Source organism: Microtus pennsylvanicus, chromosome X (genome assembly GCF_037038515.1).
Source record: "Microtus pennsylvanicus isolate mMicPen1 chromosome X, mMicPen1.hap1, whole genome shotgun sequence".
NCBI classification, from domain to species: Eukaryota; Metazoa; Chordata; class Mammalia; order Rodentia; family Cricetidae; genus Microtus; species Microtus pennsylvanicus.
In genome coordinates, this window is record NC_134601.1 from 30,285,826 (window position 1) to 30,290,590 (window position 4,765).

The 4,765-nt window shown below is 45.9% G+C and overlaps 1 pseudogene; it reads right to left on the reverse strand.

The window, feature by feature from the left end:
• Window positions 1-2,409: 2,409 nt before the first annotated feature.
• Window positions 2,410-3,651, reverse strand: LOC142841239 (glyceraldehyde-3-phosphate dehydrogenase pseudogene; annotated as a pseudogene).
• Between the last annotated feature and the right edge of the window lie 1,114 nt (window positions 3,652-4,765).

Consider the following 4,765-nt stretch of genomic DNA (forward strand, 5'->3'; position numbering starts at 1 on the left):
GGAGACTGAGACATGGATAGACAGGACATGCAGAGTGAGGTTGAATATTTATTCAGGGGGTTATGGAGGGAGAAGGGAGAAGGTGGGAGAGGAAGGGAGAGAGAGAGAGAGAGAGAGAGTGAGAAAAGGAGAAGGAGAAAGAGACAGGGGGAAGCGGAGAAGTGGGGAGAGAGGCAGAAGCGAAGCTGCCTCTCTGAGAGGAAGATGGAAAAGAGAGTGAGCTCAGGCTGGAAGCTGAAGATCAGCCTGCCTCAGCTGATGGGGGAGGGAGTAGGTGTAGCTTGTCTCTTAAAGGGACCAGGGGCCAAAACCGTAACACCCTGGGCATCCCCAGTGGCTAGCCATGTGGGCGGTGGATGGGCAAGGGGCAGACAGATAGGCACACCATGCAGATGGGTTTGCTGCAAGGGCCAGGGTCCTGAAAGCAGCCAGTCCCGAGCGGGGATAGTGCACGAGACCATGCGAACACACGGCAGGTCTCCATGTGACTGCGGCCAGCAGGCAAGAGAGATGGATAAATATACCATACAGAGTAAGTTAAACATTTATTAGATGTATTATGGAGGGGAAGCAAAAAGGAGAGAAGGGGTAGAGAGAGAAAGAAAGAGAAAGAGGTAGAGAAAAAGGGAGGGAGAAAGTTGGCAGCCTCTTTGAGAGAGGGGACAGGAAGAGGAGGAGTAGGGCTCTGAGGCTGCAAGCAGGAAGGGAGCGGGCATGGCTTGTCTCTTAAAGAGAACAATCATTACAGTAACTATATTAAGAGGTTCTTTAAAATCCCTTAGCACCATGTGAATAGCATTTTCTGGACAGAATTATAAGGGCTTTGTTCCACCTTACTTAATTCTTCTGCTTTGTAACAGGAATAGCCCTGAGCTGCTTTAGTTTTCCACCTTGGTACTGGTTAAATACTGAGAAATATGCTTTTCTTGACAAATTAAAAGCAATTAAATCAATTCCATATACGGACCAAGAAACCCAGAACTCACAGCAGGGAGCACAAACTGGAAGCTGCACAAGTCGTCATATGACAAGGAACCTCAACAGGGAACTGTGCCAGGGAACAGGGCAGTGGGAGGCAGTGGGGGCAGCAGGTGTGTGTGCAGTTGGGAAATTTCTAAGTCGCTGCACACACAAAGTAAGCTTTGCTGTGGAGGGGGTTCTACAAAAAACCACTTAGGTAAAAGCAAGCCAAGTGGGCAGGGTTGGGAGACTTTCTGGGCTGTGAACTGGTTAGGTCTTTAGGCTGTCCACCTGGTAGGTGTGGAGTCTGAATCCACATGGGCACCAGATGAAAAAGGACTCTTAAAAGAAATCCAACACTAGCTCAGAATTGAGAATAATAGATACTTAATTATTTGGGGTTATACTCACAAATCAGAATCCTCTGCTGGAATGGAAAACAGCAACCAAATCCCGCAACTGGAAAAGAGGCTGGTCGCATGTGCTCTTTACACCAGCATAAACAGTAGAAGAGGCTACACCCAAGTGGGCAGGTAACTTAAAGCCTACTGGCTATAGAATTTCCAACAGCAGAATGAGACTAAGAGAACTGTCTCCTCCCGTTTTATAATGCTCCCTAATTCTGGGATTAAGGATGTGCACCACTACTGCCTGGTTTCTATGGCAAGCTAGTATAGCTACTGGGATTAATGGTGTGTGTCATTGCAACCTGATCTGTAAGGCTGGCCAGTGTGACTGTTTTACTTTGCTTATCTTCAGGCAAGCTTTATTTATTAAAATAAAAATGAAATGCTACTACAACTGCCAGTGGCCCCACACACCACCCAAGCCACACCATTGCCATCTGCATTTAGGGGTCTTAGTTCAGTCTGATGCAGGTTCCCCAGTTATCAGCCCAGAGTCCATGAGCTCCCACTGTTGAAATACGGAGCGGTGGGCTATGTTCCTGGTGCCCGACCACCCACACGGCTAGCTTTACCCGAAATAATTACACGGAAACTGTATTCTTTTGAACACTGCCTGGCCCATTAGTTCCAGCCTCTTATTGGCTAGCTCTTACATATTGATCTAACCCATTTCTAATAATCTGTGTAGCCCACAAGGTGGCTTACCAGGGAAGATCTTAACCTGCGTCTGTCTGGAGTGGGAGAATCATGGCGACTCCCTGATTCAGCTTCTTTCTCCCAGCATTCTGTTCTGTTTTCTCCGCCTACCTAAGGGTTGGCCTATCAAATGGGCCTAGGCAGTTTCTTTATTAATTAACCAATGAAAGCAACAGATTAGAAAGAAATCACTACCATATCATTTCCCCTTTTTTCTGTTTAAACAAAAAAGAGGGCTTTCATTTTAACATAGTAAAATTACATATAGCAAAACAATTATCAAGCAAGAATTACAGTTACAATATTTATATCTATTTTATCTTTTTTTTAGAGGGGTGCAATGAACTTTATTGATGGTATTCAAGAGAGTAGGGCTCCCTAAGCCCCCTCCTGCTATTCTGGGGGTCTGGGATGGAAACTGTGAGGGAGATGCTCAGTGTTAAGGGTTAGGAACAGGGACTGCTCAGCAGCCGAGGACCTCTCTCTTGCTGTGTCCTTGCTGGGATGGGTGGTCCAGGGCGGGCTTCTTACTCCTTGGAGGCCATGTAGGCCATGAGGTCCACCACTCTGTTGCTGTAGCCGAATTCATTGTCGTACCAGGAAATGAGCTTTACAAAGTTGTCATTGAGAGCAATGCCAGCCCCAGCATCGAAGATGGAAGAGTGGGAGTCACTGTTAAAGTCACAGGAGACGACCTGGTCCTCAGTGTAGCCCAGGATGCCCTTTAGTGGGCCCTCGGATGCCTGCTTCACCACCTTCTTGATGTCATCATACTTGGCAGCTTTCTCCAGGCGGCATGTCAGATCCACGAAGGACACATTGGGGGTAGGAACGCTGAAGGCCATGCCCATGAGCTTCCCGTTCAGCTCTGGGATGACTTTTCCCACAGCCTTGGCAGCGCCAGTGGACACAGGGATGATGTTCTGGGCAGCACCACGGCCATCTCGCCACAGCTTCCCAGAGGGGCCATCCACAGTCTTCTGGGTGGCCATGATGGCATGGACTGTTGTCATGAGTCCTTCCACAATGCCAAAGTTGTCATGGATGACCTTGGCCAAGGGGGCTAAGCAGTTGGTGGTGCAGGAAGCGTTGCTGACAATCTTGAGGGAATTGTCATACTTGTCATGGTTCACACCCATCACAAACATGGGGGCATCGGCAGAAGGGGCGGAGATAATGACCCTCTTGGCCCCACCCTTCAAGTGGGCCCCAGCCTTCTCCATGGTGGTGAAGACACCGGTAGACTCCACAACATACTCGGCGCCGGCATCCCCCCATTTGATGTTGGCGGGATCTCGCTCCTGGAAGATGGTGATGGCCTTCCCATTGATGACAAGCTTCCCATTCTCAGCCTTAACTGTGCCTTTGAAGTTGCCATGGGTGGAGTCATACTGGAACATGTAGACCATGTAGTTGAGGTCGATGAAAGGGTCATTGATGGCAACAACGTCCACTTTGCCAGAAGTGAAGGCAGACCTGGTAACCAGGCGTCCAATACGGCCAAATCCGTTCACTCCGACTTTCACCATCGTGTCTCTGGAACGAGGCTGGCACTGCACAAAAAGAAGCGGCTGTCTCCAGAACAGGGAGGAGCAGAGAGCCCTATTTTATCTTTTATCATAACTAAGGAAAACTATAACTATCCATTCTTCAACTCCATCAAAGACTCCAGAAGGATATAATACTACCTAAGTAAACAAGAAATAAGAAAACTCTAGAAATGACAGAGACATCTCGCTGCCTGGACAGTCACCCAAAGTTCTTTTGTACCATTGGGGCATCCATCTTCTGCCTACAGGCCCATGGTATCCAGAGACATTTTCATGAAACAGGAAATTTCAAAGACAGTTCAGTCACTTTCTGCTGTGTCCTGCTGAATGTCTCGCAGACTCTTTCATGAATCAAGAACACCAAAAGACCATCTAACCTTTAGGCAAGTTCAGCAGTCCTCTCTCTGCGGGTTCTCTGTGTCCAGTTTATGCATCAGTCCAGGCAAGAGCAGTTTCTTGCCCAAATGGCTATCAAGCTCCATAAGGAGCCTCTTCGATGCCCATCTTCCTCTTTAAGTAGATTGGCGCTGTCAGGAGCAGACGTGTCTCATTGTCATGAAAAGCCCTAAGTTATTAAAACATTTAAATGCCATATTCTGCAGTCTTTGAAAGATATGAAGAATGCCTATCTAACTGAAATATATCTCTATATATCTAGAAAATCTAACTAACATGACTACAAGCTTTACTATCATTGATGATTATCCATTAGCAACCTATATTTCCTATTTATACATTACATTTTAAATGAACTACACAATAAAAATACCTTAATCAATATCAGAAATACATATACATATAACAAAATTAACCTTAAAATCCATACCAATGCAAATTATTCATATCTATATCATATCCCCTTTAAATGTAAAAGAACATTTATAAACAATATTTGGGTAAAGAAGTGACTATAAAGACTCATTAAGATCATATAGAAGACATAAGGAAATGGAGTTTTTTAGCTCCCCCCCCAGTGTTTAACAACTCTTAAACTATGTTTCTGAGACTATTGAATTTTCTTTTCCTTTTAACTTATCAGACTGTCCAATTGCCAGTTAACCGATACATCTTGAGAGTTTGCCGGGATTTTGTAGATTGTTTCCCGTGGTGGTTTGCAAACTTAAGTAGTAGATCATAATTCCCAGGAGGCTT